We start from the raw sequence: 14719 nt of genomic DNA, 5'->3' as shown, positions 1-14719 counted from the left end.
TCGAATGAATGCTTTTTGCCTGTTAGCTGAAGTCCAAACCCAACCTTTAGATCTAGCTGCAAAAATGTCACCTCCTCTAAACATCTTGGCTCTCAGAGAGAAATTCAAGAGCCGTTGGCTATTAACAATACAAATAACCACTGCCACACTGTCCTCTAGGCGTCAGTTAGCGAGTCTGTTTGCTGCCCACAGTTCCCGAGGGTGGGGATGGAGGTGGGATCCTCTTTGTGTTGCCAGCGTCAACTGACACAGGCCCTATGACAGAGCTGTGCCCAGTCAGTGGCTAAGCACTGGGGACAGTGAGGCGGGTTCGGTGGGGGATGGCTGGAGCCGGGAGGGGCCCTTGAGGGCTGCTCTGCTGGGCAGAGGACGTGCCCTGGAGGATGGGGACCTGAGCGCAGGGCCAGGAGGCAGGCACAGCCTCACACACAGTGCCCACGCTGAGTCAGGCGGGCTCTGAGCTGGACTCTCTGCCCAGCGTCTGCTCTTTGTGCCTCTGAGAGGCGTGATGCTCTGTCCATTTTACAAGTGAGGCTGGGGGCTGCCTGACTTTCAAAGCGGCTCTCTCTTACTCCTCGAGGCCTTCATGTGGGCTTGTAGGCTCTCCTAGATGCATGGCTTTGGACACGTCCCTTTCTCTCCACGGGCCTCTACTTTCCTGTCTGAGAAATGGCTCTACACTAAGGGCTTCTCAAACTTCAGAACCAGCGGAGGGATTTCCTGGTGGTCCAGTGGCTAAGACTCTGAGCTCCCAATGCGGCGGGAGGTGGCGGGGGGGGGGGGCTGAGTGTGATCCCTGGTCAAGGAACTAGACCCACACGCTGCAGCTAAGAGTCCACACACTACAGCCGGAGAGTCCGCGCGCAGCAGTGCAGACCGAGGGTCCCCGTCCTGCAGCCAAGACCCGGCACGGCCAAATCGGTAAATATCTTTCCAAAAAAAAACAGAACGGGCAGACACCTAAGAAGGCAGTTGGCAAGTTTCGTCAGAGCACACTTGGAGGAACACCGCACCCAGAGCTGCTGCTGCTGCTAAGTTGTTTCAGCCGTGTCCGACTCTGTGCGACCCCATGGACGGCAGCCCACCAGGCTCCTCAGTCCCTGGGGTTCTCCAGGCAAGAACACGGGAGTGGGTTGCCATTTCCTTCTCCAAAGCATGAAAGTGAAAAGTGAAAGTGAAGACACTCAGTCGTGTCCATCCCTTAGCGACCCCATGGACTGCAGCCAGAGCTCCACGATGACAGTTCAGTGTGCAAATCCACCACAGGGGCCCTGTGGCCACGAGTCCAAGAACACAGCAGGAAAAGCAGCGGCGGAGCCCAGGCAGCAGAGCTCAGCGCTCAGTCACCCCGGTGGTCTGGATACACTTTTGTTAAATGGGGGAAGGTCCTCATCTCCACGAAGGTAACATTTAGGGGGCTTCCCTGACGGTCCAGTGGTTGAGAATCCGCCTTCCAAAGCAAGGGACACCAGTTCGATCCCTGGCTGGGGAACTAAGATCCCACACGCCACGAAGTGACTTAGAACGTCTGTGCACCCTGGTGAGAGATCCCACATGACGATACAAAGGTCCTGCGTGCTATAATTAAGACCCAATGCAGCCAAATGAATTTTTACAAATAACATTTAAAACAATATTGTATTATGGTCAAAGGGTTTTAAAAAAATTTTTCTCCCCACTCCTACTCTCCATGGTCAAAGGGTTTTTGACAAGACAATTCATAGGACAGAATAGTTTCTGCAATAGCAGCGCTGAGACAACTGGTTATCCACCCAGAAAAAATGCTGCATTTGGTCCCTCACTTCCCATTATACACAAACATTACCTCAAAATGATCAAAGAGCTGCATGTGAGAGTTACAGTTATGAAACTCTTGGAAGAAAACGTAGGTGGACATCTTTCTGACCTTGAATTAGGCAATGATTCTCAGATACACCCTCAAAGACATAAGGCATAAGACACAAACACGATAATTTGGACTTTTTCAAAATTTTTGCACTTCACTTCAAAAGGCACGGCGAACATAAAATAGATAACCAACAAGGACCTACTATAAAGCACAGGAAACTATACTCAATACCTTGTAATAACCTACAGTGGAAAAGAATCTTAAAAAAATAATATATATATATATATATATGAATCACTTTGCTGTACATCTGAAACTAACATAATGAGAGACAAGCCACAGATCGGAGGAAAATATCTGCAAATCGTTAAAACCAAACAGAGACTTGTATTTAGAATAGAAAAACGTGTATGGCAATGTCCCCAGCAGTGTGTTCACAATACTCGAAAAGTGGAAGCAACCCAAATGTTCCTCAGCTGTGGTCAGCAGACAAACTACACGCCGTCTGCCTCTACAAGAGCATGGCTGAGAAGGGGTGGCGTCCTGACCCCTGCTACAGCAAGGCTGAAGCTTGAGCAGGCTAAGCGGAAGAAGCCTGTCACAAAAGGTCACTTACTGTGTGGTGCCATCTACACGAAATGCTCAGAAAGGTTAATTTATAGACAGAAAGATCAGTGATTGTTGGGGACTGGGGTGGGGCAAGACAGTGATGGAAAGAAGACACGAGGTTTCTTTTCAAGACGATTTGAAATGATTTAAAATAAAATTGTGCCGACAGTTACACAGCTCTGTAAACATACTAATAACCATTGCATTGTACACTTCACACGAGTGAATTTTATGCTACATAAATTAAACCTTGGTAAAGCTTCAAAAAAAAAAACAAAAAAACAAAAAAACCCATGACGACGAAATACAATGCAAGATTGGAGATTGGAAAAAAAGACTTGCCATTACTTGGATGACTGGCGAGACATGACTGTAAATTATATTTTTAAAAATCTTTTTGGTGGCACTGAGTGCAGTATGTGGGGTCTTAGCTACCCAACCAGGGATAGAACATCCCCCCCAACGCCTGCAGCGGAGTCCTAACCACTGAGCCACCGGGGAAGTCCCTTTAAAGTGTATTTTAGCTCCTAGAACTTCGTCTCATGAATTTGGCTACTGGATCGCAGTTACATAAGAGAATGTCCTTGCTCTTAGGAAACACAAGCTGAAGCCTTATTTAGGAGTAAAGGTCATTGGGCGGCAAGTTTGTGATGACCTCTCAAACAGTTCTGGGAGAAAAAACTCTTTTTTTGGAAGAGTGAAATTCGGTGAAATGTTACTTATGATGAAGCTGGGTGAAAGGTGCATGGAAGATTTTTTTTTTTCAGTTCTTGCAGGTGTCTTCAGGACTGAAATTGTTTCAAAATAACTCAATGAATCTACACGTAAAAGTATTGAGTGGGACTTGAATACAACTGAGAATAAAGCTGTGGCCCCCAGAGGGGAAAAGGCGTGGACAATGTTGTGAACACACCTCCCATGGCGGTGTCCCTCTCCTTGCACTGCTGGGGAATCCCCAGAGAGAAGACACAGCCAGAGCCCAAGGGGGTGTCGGGGGCATCCGCCCACCCAGTGATATGTACTGAGCACCTTCTGTGAGCCAGGTGGGGCAGGGGTCTGTAGCAGGGCAAGGGTGTGAATCTTCTCTGTCCCCACACAGCAAAGAGGCTCCCGAACGCCAGGGTCTGGGGCCTGGAGGGACAGGCAGACGGGCCAGGCCCCTCCCAGCAGCAGACTGGGTGGCTTGGGGACCTGCAGGCTGCCTGTGTGCAGGGAGGCAGGGGTGGGGGCCAGGACATGAAGGGGGCACCTCGCTCCCCTCCCACCACAAAACCCAAACATGCTGCTGCGTGGAGACCCCATTAGGTGGTCCCCCATCCCTGCTCGCCGGGCGCTGCCCAGGGAGGCCCATTCCTGGAGGTTCCAGCACTTCTCAGGCAGGGGGGTGGGGCTGAGTTATTTTAGGGGATCTTGCATCCCATATACACACCCAACACTGCCGACAGACCAACCAAATACTATGCTTCACACGTTAACATCTTTCAAACCAAAACAGATGCTGCGCCGTGAATAAAACTCACAGACTTCACGTTCCTCTAAAACGGGTTCTCGCAGCTAGCTGTGGGTTTTCAGCCATGGACACTAACCCTCCTGTGCAGAAGTGGGGGAGTATGTGGGCATTGGGGTGATGAAAAGGCAAGCTCCCTGTACTAGAAAAGCTGGGAAGTGCAGTGGAGTCCCCCCCGGCTCCCACCCCTCCTCCCTGCCCCCCTCCCTGGCTGCAGCCGCTCCCTGCGGGGAGGACAGGGCTGGAGGGCGAGGGGGCCCTAGGGCTCGCCCCTCAGCAGTCTCCGGGAGCCATGTTCCCACTCTGGGACTGGGTGCTTCCAGCCCTTCTGTCCCCAGCAGATCAGGAGCCTCTCGAGGTGACAGGGACGGCGCTGAACCCCGAGCTGCCAGCACGGGGCCAGGGTGACCTCAAAGGTAGGGGCTGGGCCAAGGGGGCTTCCTAGCCATGAGGCCACTGGGCGCTCAGAACGGGGCTAGCTGGGGGGCTGACTTCTTTAACAATTTCATTTTCAGTAGTTGAGACTTGAGTAGCCACCCATGGCCAGCGGCTGCTGTACCAGGCAGCGCGACTTCTAGAGGTTTACGGGAAACACCGAACGGAGCCAACACGGGAGGTGAGCAGGTCAGCTGGGAAGCCCTCTATCCCCAGCTGGGACGTGAGGGTCCCCCGTCTGCTGTGACCCAGGGATTCACCCCACCGTGGGCACTGAGCTCCCCGCAGGGCGGGCACCGAACCAGGGGCTCTGCAAGCCACGGCAACGTAAGGGGTCCTCAGGGGGAGTTTTACCGGCTAGTTCCTGACTCTATAAACAATGACTTTAGAACCTGAAGCCGTGACCCCTACCCTTGTAAGCAAGAAGCCGGCAAAATCCTAATGACGCACACTCTGTGACTGCAAGGCGTGGCCGCAAATTCCCTCCATTACCATCCCTGGGCTCCACCTTCGCCCTCCTGGATGCCAAAGATGCCAGCTGCCCACTGGAGGCCACCGACGGGTGGGCAGCAAGGTGCCCCAGCCTAATAACCACAGCCGAGTGAGTGCAGCCACCTGGGACTTTCCAGGGAGCCCAGGGGCCCCAGCGGGCCGGCCCGGGCACAGTTGCCCATGCTGTTGGGGCCACAGCCTTTGGGTGGCCTGTCACACAGCAGTCATGAAATGAAACATGGATCGGCACACTGATCCCTAGGACGGCTGCCCCGGCTGTCAGAGCTCAGGGCCCAGCCTGGGCCATGGGAGGCAGAACCCAGCCCTCAAGCGTTCTCTGGAGGGGTGGGGGCCCCACCAGCAGCGTCCGGGACCCCAGGGAACTGATCTGCCCTTTAAACAGAACAGAGGCCTGTGCGGGGCGAGAAGGAGGCAGCCTTCGGGAGAGCCCGTGGCCTGCACAGAGCTGGGCTCTGACCTGGCTGGACCCTCCCTGCTGCAGCCCAGACTCTCCCTGTTGCGCTTCCAGTTCAGGGTTACAAAGCCCTCGCCATGGGTGGGCGTCTTTCTCCCCTCTTACAGGGGAGCAGGCAGACTTGGGGCGACCGAGGATGCGATGGTTGGATGGCATCACCGATTCGACGGACGTGAACTTGGGCAGACTCCAGGAGACAGTGATGGACAGGGAGGCCTGCCATGCTTTAGTCCACGGGGTCCAAAAAGGTGGACACGCCCGAGCGACTGAATGAGAGCAACAGGACAGACTCAGGAGCAGACATGCTTGTCTGAGTCGCCCAGCCCGACGCGCCGTCCTCCGCGTCTGGCTTCTGGAGGCCCTCACCCTGCGGGCAGTGATACCCTGCAGATGCTCCTCCGGCTCCCAGCCTGGCCCGAGGGGGAGGTGGCAGGAGATGGCCACACCATGGATGCGGTGCTGACCCAGCGCCCACCGCAGTGAGGATGGGGGCAGGCAGACCCCCAGAAGAGGGCCAGGGCGCTGTCAGCAAAGGCTCAGCCTCCAGAAGCACCACTGGGCCCTTCTCCCATGACCGCCTGCGGCCGCTTGATCAGCAAGATGACAGAGCGTGGGGGCGCCCGCTGGGGGCCAGTTGCCACCTGAGAGGGGGCACCAGGGACTGTGGCCTGACCGCTGAGGGCGTGAGTAGAGCCTGCATGCTGCGGGTGCTTGGCCGGGCAGGAAGGGAAGCTGCGAGGGGAGGGGACGCCGTGCCGCCAGCGGGAAGGAGACATCCAGGGACGATCCTATTTCCCAGACAAGGCAACTGAGGCCCAGAGACGCACGGTGACTTGCCCAAGGCCTCACGTCTTGGCCCGCAGAGAGCTGGGTGGCGGGGTCTCAGCTGCTCCCCTCTGCGCTCAGCACGCGCAGGAGGAATCGTCGCGGCCGGTTCTCACTGGCATCTGCAGGTGCCAGGCCTTCAAGCCATCTTCTGTCGTCTCTGGGACGTCATCTTGGGTCCACTCTGTAGACGTAAAACTGAGTCCTGAGGCTTGACGAGGTCACACAGCAAGGCAGCGCACTGAGGACTGGCACTCAGGCGGCCAGACTTCTCCAGGGGCTGACCACTGGGCCCACACCGCCTCAGTTTCCCCTCTGTGCAAGGAGGCTGCGCGTGGGTTGACCTCTGACCTGCTGTGATGTCACCAGGGAGGCGGGCCTCTCGCCTGGGAAGTCTCAGGGCCGAAAAGGGAAGTGGGGAGCGGCTGTTTCCCCATCCGGCCCGCTCCCCTCCCTGGCCCTGTGCCAGGCGGGTGGTCACCTCCCTTCGACCGCTTCCTCCGGAAATTCCCCGGAAGCGCCCTGTGCCCGTGGTGGGAGCATGAATGCAACCTCACGCCTCGCGTCCTCCTGCTGAGACGCCCGGAGCAGGCCAGCCAGAATGGCAGCGTCGGGATGCCCCCACAGCTGCGACCCCCAGGGGCCCTCCTCTCTGCCTGTGTGGCTCCGCCTCCTGCCTGCCCCCTGCACCCCGTCCTCCATACGAGGTCCCCAGGCGTCCTCTTCCACCCTAGGTCTCATTACCGTGAAGCAGTGCGCAGACGGTTAAGGGCCTGGGCTTTGGGGCCACGGTGATTCGAGGTTGCGGGCCGTTTGTTCATGGTGTGAACTTGGGCAGGTGGCTGTAACTCCCCGGGCCTTGGTTTTCTCACCTGCACAATGGGGATCTTAACAGGCCGACAGGAAGCGGTGACGCAGGTCAAGTTGCCGAGCACAGCGCCTGGGGTGTCTTATCAGATCACAGCGGGGGTGCTGGAAGACTGCGCCTGCCCAGCCCAGCTGGGGAGCCCCGGTTTTCCCTGGGGAAATCCCCTTCTCCCCTCTTAAGTCCACCTTGCGTCCATGGACCCCACCCCTAACTTGAGTACTCCACCCCCATGCCAAAGCGACTGGGCCAGGCATGAGCCTGTGACCCAAGGCTCTTCTGCGATTTGTTGGAACCGTTTCTGCGGGGATCGTTCACAGGCTACTGGAAACCTAGAGCCGGGGGGCCCCACGAGCAGAGGCTGCCTGAGGGGGGAGTTGTGAAAGAAGGGAGAAAGACGCCCGTGTCTCTGACACACGGTTTGAGCTCCTGAATTAAACTGTACCTGAAGCCCTATCTGCTTTAGAAATCGAAGGCAATAAGCCAGCCCGGGCTTTTGCTTCCATCACTTGTAACCAAAAGAACACTGGCTAATCTGACCCCCCCGCTCACAGACAGCACAGCACCAGGGGCTCTGGCCTCCCCCTGCCTTTTTGGCCCCGATCCGGCCCTCATCCCTTCCAGACCCCACGCCCCCCAACACTGACTGCGGCTCCCCGGACACACCAACAGATCCCACCCGCCGTCTGCACCTTCTCCACCCGCCTGGCTTTACACGCACTCCGGAGCAGGCTCTGATGCTGGTCTGGAACCCTCTGCCTGGAACCCTCTGCCTGGAACCCTCTCCTAAATACTCCCCTTTCTGCAGAGCAGAGCTTCTTCCCGGGTGCCTCAGATGGTGAAGAATCCGCCTGCAGTGCGGGAGACCTGGGTTCGACCCCTGGCTAGGGAACTAGCAGCCACGTGCTGCAACCAGCAGCTCCCCTGCTACAGCTGGGGCAGCGTCCGCGTGTCAGCCGCTCAGTCGTGTCCGACTCTGCGACCCCAGGGACTGTGGTCCGCCAGGCTCCTCTGTCCATGGGATTCTCCAGGCCAGGCAAGAACACTGGAGTGGGTAGCCGTTCCAGTTCTCCAGAGGATCTTCCCCACCCAGGGATCGAACCCGGGGTCTTCCGCATTTCCGGCAGATTCTTTACCATCTGAGCCACAGGGAAGCTCTGGCAATTAAAGGTCCCACAAGCCACAAGGAAGATCGAAGGCCCTGCGTGGCACAGCTGGGATGTGCCATGGCCAAAGAACTATTAGACAGTAAGAAATACCAATGTCGTAATCACACCGAGAACAGCCGTTTCACTCCACGTAACCACTGACATTTACGCAGCCGCTGTAACGTCATAACACGCGGACACGCCCAGGTACAGCTATCTCACCCTCACCTTGGGAAACGCGATCCGCAGTGTGCAGAGGAGGAAACTGAGGCTCAGAGAGGCACCGGGGGCTGCCCAGGGAGTCACAGTCACTCACATGGGGGCTGGGCACCGACCCGCCACCTCCCTGCTCCCACCCTGGCTTACCTCTGCCAAGTGAACATGCTTTAGGGGCGGCTGAGAAGGGCTTTAGAAATTCGCTGCTGAAGGACTTCCCTGGTGGAACAGTGGGTGAGAAGCCACCTGCCAATGCAGGGGACACTGGTCTGATGGAAGATTCCAGATGCTGCGGAACAGCTAAGCCCATGAGCCACTGTGACCGAGCCTGGGCTCTGGAGCCCGCGAGCCGCACCCTCTGAAGCTGGAGGGCCTGGAACCCACGCTCCGCAGCAAGAGAAACCACGGCACTGAGAAGGCTGCACCCGCAGCCGAGAGTAGCCCCCGCTTGCTGCAGGTAGCGAAGCCTGCGCGAAGCAACACGACTCAGCCTGGCCACAAAAAAATCGCTTTTAAGACTCAGAGCGAAGCTGGTCTCCTGGCTGCTCAGAGCGGGTGACCGTCCGTAGCCACTGAGGCGTGCAGGCCTCCGGGTTCACGAGTCGCCACCATCCCTGGCTCTGACGCAGCCCTGTTTTGCAGGCCCTGGGTTTCACGTTAACTGTGTTTGCTGCTGATGTGATGGGAGGGGTGGTCAGCCTGCTGCTGGGAAGGTGTTTCAACACACAACTGTTTTGAACGTGGTGACTTCCGCATGCACCACGGCCGGGGACAGCCTGGCAGTCTCTTGCTGGTAGAGCAGAGGCTGCTGACCCTGGCCGACGGGCGAGGCGCACTTTCTGCCTTTGTGGGGAAAGACGGCTGACTTGGAAAAGCCTTGTTCCGATCAAGCAGCCGCTCCTCCTCTGCAAAGAGGGAACAGGGAACCTCCAGGGCCGTGGTGTGGCCGGCACGGGCAACAGAAAGTTATGGGCACACAGTAGGTGCTCACTAAGTGCTCTTTTCCTCCCTGTCCTCAGGGCCTGGAAGCCAGGCCACCTTTCACCCACTCGTAGGCCCTGGCATCCTGTCCTTCTCACCCTCAGGCAGCTGTCCTGAACTCTGGGCCCTGGGCAGGTGCCCCAGGAGCCGGGCACAGCCCGCTTACCCTGCTGTGTGCAGGTCCTGAGCTGGCCTGAGCCCCAGGATGAGCCACAGGGCTCCTGCTCTCTCGCATCTCACTCCCCAGGTCAACTCCAGGCCCTCAAAGTTTAGCTCAGCTGCCGCCTCCTCCAGGAAGCCTCGGGGGAAGCTGTCTGGATATAAACTCCACCGCTGCTCCTTGGGGCTCCCACAGGCCTTGGAGCTCACCCCTGGTCAGCTCTGACTGCTGGTCTCCTAACTTCCTCTCTCCTGTCCCCTCTGCCCCAGGGCACTGTCAACAACATGCCAGAAGCAGCATGAGGCTCACCACCGCCTGCAGCTGGCTCATCACGGAGTCGGGCAGCACTCCCCACATTTGCCAGGCACCCACGTGGAGAAGGCCAAAGCAAAGCCAGCAGAGAGGAAAGCAAAGAGAGAGCTGAAAAGCCCAAACCCAGTCCATAAACTGAACTCCTGGGTCCAGCCGTTCCTGAAGCCACTACCCCAGACTTTCCAGTTCCGTGAATTGGAAAAGCTCCTTTTACAGATGAGCCTGTTTGACCCCGATTTTTCTGTCACCTGTGACTACAGGGCCTCTACCGGGAAGGCTGGTGAGCTGACCTGAGACGCCCAAGGGCACATGGCCAGGAAAGCCGCAGAGAGGGGCTCCCACGGAAGTCTGGGCCCTCAGCCTGCTTCTGCTGCCTGGCCACAGCCCAGCGCCCCGGCCAGCCCTCTGGGTGCAGCCCAGGCACTCTGCTCTGCCGGCCTTGGCGTCTCACTGCTGTGCTAGAGACGGGCGATGTTACACTGATTTCTGGGCGCGGCTCTGCTCTTCCACTGAAGGGGGCTGATGACCACTCCTCCGAAGACTCTTGGTGAAGGTCAGAGGGCGCCTCAGGGTGGCCTGGCCCACACTCACGGGACTCAGGGAGTGAAGGCAGCCGTGCGGACCCTCGTTCCTGCCTGCACCCGGCTGACAGTCTGCAGATACGATGCCCAGTGGACCCAGGTCCCAGCCTGGGGGCCACCTGGAGCTCCAGACACAGTGTGCCCACGCCCAGCCGGTCTTCGTCCTGTGACTGTGGCCTCGTTTCTGAGCAGGGGTCTGAAGACCCACATGCTCCGGCTCTCTGACCCTGGGGTTCTACGTGGCCCTGGCTCTCTCCAAACAGAGAGTTCCAAGCACAATGAGGCCGGCAGGTGTCCAGGGGGCAGTGCAGGGTGGGGGCCCGGCAGGAGTCCAGGGGGCAGTGCAGGATGGGGGCCCGGCAGGTGTCCAGGGGGCAGTGCAGGGTGGGGGCCCGGCAGCTCCACGGTCTCTGTGTCCCACCCAGACGCCGCTCCAGGGGAAACTGAAGTGAAGTGAGAGTCGCTCAGTCGTGTCTGAATCTTTGTGACCCCATGGACTATACAGTCCATGGAATTTTTCAGGCCAGAATATTGGAGTGGGTAGCCTTGCCCTTCTCCAGGGGATCTTCCCAAGCCAGAGATTGAACCCAGGTCTCCCACATTGCGGGCGGATTCTTTACCAGCTGAGCCAGCAGGGAAGCCCAAGAATACTGGAGTGGGTAGCCTATCCCTTTACAGCGGATCTTCCCGACCCAGGAATCGAACCGGGGTTTCTTGCATTGCAGGTGGATTCTTTGCCAACTGAGCTATTGGGGAGGCCCTTAGGGGAAAGTGTCACTTGCAAATAAGCGTCCAGGCCCGGGGAAAAATCTCCCCAAGGGTTCGGACTCTTCAAGGTGTGCAGGGAGGCAGCCCCACCAACCTGAACTTTCCTGGTGACGGCGAAGCAGAGAAAGTGCAGCGGACCAGGCCTGCGCGGGCGGGGCGCAGAGCCAGGGCGGACACACCGGGCGTCTACACAGAGGCGGCCCGCTGCCTCAGAGGGCCAGCAGGAGGGAGGGCTGAGCCTGAGGCCCTGTTTCAGCAGCGCTGCGCTGAGGCGGTGGCAGCGGGGACTCAGCCGGGGACTCTGGGAAGTTTCAGGAGAGGGAACAGCGGGACGCCCCGCACGGCTCCCCACAGCCTGCCCCGCGCGGCTCAGGGCCCCGGGCCCCCACAGGCCGCTCCGCTGTGGCCCTCTGCCCGCCGCCTGCTCTTTCGATCGCCATCAGGCTACCTACTTCATGATGCCCCAGCTCCGCTCGTCCCTGAGCTCTGACACCCGTGAGGTCGTGAGTCGGGCCTGCCAGCGGCTTTGTGTCACACGGGCCCCGTGCCTCTATGAAAATAAGCCACATTCCCCCCAGCGGCCCCCTTCCCCGCCATTCACCCCCTCCTGTGCCCTTTAATCTGGTTTGTTCGACCCTTTCGGACGCCCAGAGATGACACAGTGCTGTTTGTGGAATGTTTGGGTTTAGGGACCCGCGAGGTGCTGAGAGCGCAGAGCGGCAGGGGGCTCAGCTTGCAACTCTGGGGCCTGCAGGGCAGGAGAGGATGGGCGGTCCGGGAGGGGAAGCACCTTGTCCGAGGCTCCCCGAGAGCCAACCAGGGCGCCCGCCCAGGGTCCCCCACGAGAGCCAACCACAGCGCCCGCCCAGGCCCTGCTGTCCCGGCCCGGATCACCCCCTTCCACCTGCCCTCGGGACGTTGGTCCTCTGCTGGCTGGCCAGCATCCATCTGCCTGGCCAGCCCCCCCCCCCCACCGCTGTACCTTGGGACCCGACAAAGGCAGGTCATGCCTGAGAAGCTGCGGCCGGAGCCCTGGGCCCTGAGCAGCCTGACCGCCGGGATCCTGCTGCGGCCCCTGGCCCAGGGGGTCAGCGGGCAGCCCTGTCGGACCCAGCTCGGAGGGCAGCCCTGGATGGAGCTCACCCCTCAGCCGTGCGTCCCCACCCCAGTGCGGGCTCCAGGGCGCCTGAGGGGCGGAGACCCCCTCCTTAGGACTGGAGTCTGACCGCCTGCAAAGGAGGAAGCGCAGCCAGTGATGGGGTCATCACGGGAACACTGACCCCTGCCCCCGCAGACGGCGGTGTGACGCCCTGAGGGGCTAGGGGGCGCTCCGGGTCCAAACCCCAGGTCCGCCTCGCACGCCGGCCTGGGACGCCGCGCACAGGCCCTCAGGTCACTGGGGGGACAGCCACCCGGGGTGGGGAATCTCCCTGCGGGCCAGGTCGCCGGCCCACCCCACCCGGGGAATTCCTGAGGGACTGCACCCGCGCCTCGCTGAGTCGCTGTTCCGCGTGCACAGAGCAGCTCCCCCACTGGGACTGTCCCCAGTCCCTCCAGCCTCACGGCTCCATGCTGGACCAGTTCAGAAAGAAGCCACGGTTGTCGGTGGGGCGGGCGGGGTGTCCCTAGGGCAGAGCCCACTTAGGAGAAAGTGGACCGCAGTGGACTGGTGGGCAGACAGGAAGCCCAGGTCCCGGAGCCTGGGGATGTCCTCTGCCCGCTTGCCTCAGCCTACGAGTGCCCCGAGCGTGTGTTCCCCGGGGGATGGGGGCTCCACACACCACACATGGGGCCTCTGGGCCCTCAGTTGACTCGGCTGTGAAATGGGCACGGCCCAGAGTCTCTCTTTCTTGCGGGGGTCGTGGGGCCCCAGACAGAGAACCCCGGCCTGGGTGAACGGAGGGGCTCTGGCCATCGTCCCCCAGACAGGGCATGAGGCGAGTCTCACCGCCGGGGACGCCAGTGAACTTCCCTTCTGCAGCTGCGACCGCCCTTCCGGGCCGCTGTGGGAAACGCTGGGGCCACCGACCACGCCAGCTTGTCCAGGCGCGGAGAAGCAGGGGCAGAAAGCAGTCCCAGGAAGCGGCCCAAAGCCCTGGGGGCGGCTCGAGAGGCCCTCCGCCCGGCCGCTGCCCCCGCGGGTCCCCTGGGTGCCCAAGCCCTGTCCCTGCCCGCCCGGGGCGGGCGGTGGGCGTACTCACAGTCCCTGGGGAGAGGGTGGCGGTCTTCCTGCACCGGGCACCCAGCCTGCGTCCGTGGCCCCGGGGCACCAGCTGCGGGCCGCCCGCCTCCGTCTGAGGTCCCACTTCCTCCCGGCCCAGCCCGCATCCAGGAAACCACGCCCCGGGCACCCTCGGGCCCCACCGCCCTCAGCCGGCCGGACACTGCCCTGGGGGTTCTCCGTCCAGGTCTGGGCCGTGCAGGTGGCCGGAGACCAGGCAGGCCCCAGGGATTTACTCAATGAATAATACAGCTTCCTGCTGGCCGGCTCTCGCGCCGATCGCGTTTCAGGGGCCACTCGAGTTTCCTCGAGGCCGCTCTCTTCAGAAGCGCAGGGGCCCGGCTGGCTCTCCAGCCACTCGGCACTGACCCTCTCTCTGCGGACCAGCCTAGGCGGGCAGGACAAAGGCAGACGACAGGTGGCCTGGCGGACTCTGCCCTACTTAGTCTCAAAGCTGCTCTGGCCCACAGAGGACCGGGGGTGGGGCGGTCAGCTGGCCTCCTTGTGGCCGGGGAGGCCCCCCTGAGGCCTCCTCGCACTCAGCTCCCGGTCCCCCACCTGCAGAGCCCCTGGTCACCCCCGGTCACTGCCCGGCCCATCCCCCACTCCTGGAGGCCGTGCCTAGATCCCCTCCTCCAGGAGGGCATCCCCCATGGGGCGGCCTGTCCCCTGGGGCAGCCCCCTGGGCATCTCTGACTGCTCTCGCCAGCCGCCCCCGCCCACACCGCGCCACCGCCCCCCACTCCTGCAATCTTGTTTCCTCTCGGCAGCCTGGTAGTTTTGACACAGCACAGTTGCAGCTTTATCCTGCTGCGCACCCTGCCTTGTCTCAGCTGACTCTGAAGTCCTCGACCTGACCCGGGGCCCTGAGGGCTGCGCATCCATCCCAACTCCCTCCCCACCAACCCTGCTCCCGCTCAGGGTGTTGGCACTTGCTGAGTTTGCTACTTCCTGCCACTCTCAGCTCAGGGCCACCCCCTGAACCAGGTGTTTCTTTCCTCTGTCTTGTTTTAAAAACAGTTTCCGCAACACTCACGTTCCGCAACACTCGCCCATTTAAAGTGTGCCGTTCACAGGCCTTCCCTGGCGGCTCCAGGGCTAGGCTCAGCGCCTCAAGGGTTCAACCCCCGGCCAGAGAACTAGGGTCGCACAGGCCTCGCGGTGCAGCCAAAATAAAAATTCAAAAAATAAAGCGAGCAAGTCAATGCTCTCAGTGTATTTTAGAGTCGCGCAAACATCACCGCCCTCTGAGGCTGGAATGTTTTCATCGTCCCA

At 60.0% G+C, this 14719-nt stretch overlaps 1 protein-coding gene across 5 annotated transcripts in view; it reads right to left on the bottom strand.

The window, feature by feature from the left end:
- IQSEC1 (IQ motif and Sec7 domain ArfGEF 1) overlaps nucleotides 1-14719 on the bottom strand; it is a 138348-nt gene that overhangs the window by 75868 nt on the left and 47761 nt on the right. For 3 of the 5 annotated variants that reach the window (XM_069562218.1, XM_069562214.1, XM_069562219.1), the window contains exon 1: nucleotides 13425-13531. The exons of the other annotated variants lie outside the window; for them this stretch is intronic. The gene's annotated coding sequence lies outside the window, so the exon portion shown is untranslated. Of the gene's footprint in view, nucleotides 1-13424; nucleotides 13532-14719 lie in introns of those variants that run through there. 5 annotated transcript variants of the gene reach the window in all.

The sequence above is a fragment of the Ovis canadensis genome, chromosome 19 (genome assembly GCF_042477335.2).
Source record: "Ovis canadensis isolate MfBH-ARS-UI-01 breed Bighorn chromosome 19, ARS-UI_OviCan_v2, whole genome shotgun sequence".
In the NCBI taxonomy this organism is placed as follows: Eukaryota; Metazoa; Chordata; class Mammalia; order Artiodactyla; family Bovidae; genus Ovis; species Ovis canadensis.
Note: the sequence above shows the minus strand (reverse complement) of the source record. Positions and strands in the feature narration are given on the sequence as shown.